Here is a 210-nt window from a genome sequence, read left to right as displayed (position 1 = left end):
CTGCACCGCCCCCCCCCCCCCCGGAGCTTCTTTTCTTCTGGTCTGAGATTTGCTTTAAAATATTCTCTTTCTAGGACAGAAGGAGCTTTTCTTCACATTTGCCAATTAAGTCTTTCTTCTTCCCTCCCTGCCTTTCTCCCTCTCACTCTCACAACTACTGGCAAATTGCAGATTTTCCTTCTGTAGGACTCACAGATAATTGGCTCAACT

This window comes from Aptenodytes forsteri, unplaced genomic scaffold, assembly GCF_000699145.1.
Source record: "Aptenodytes forsteri isolate BGI_AS27 unplaced genomic scaffold, ASM69914v1 Scaffold284, whole genome shotgun sequence".
Lineage (NCBI taxonomy): Eukaryota > Metazoa > Chordata > Aves > Sphenisciformes > Spheniscidae > Aptenodytes > Aptenodytes forsteri.
The sequence above is the reverse complement of the archived record's forward strand: the minus strand, read 5'-3'. Positions refer to the sequence as shown.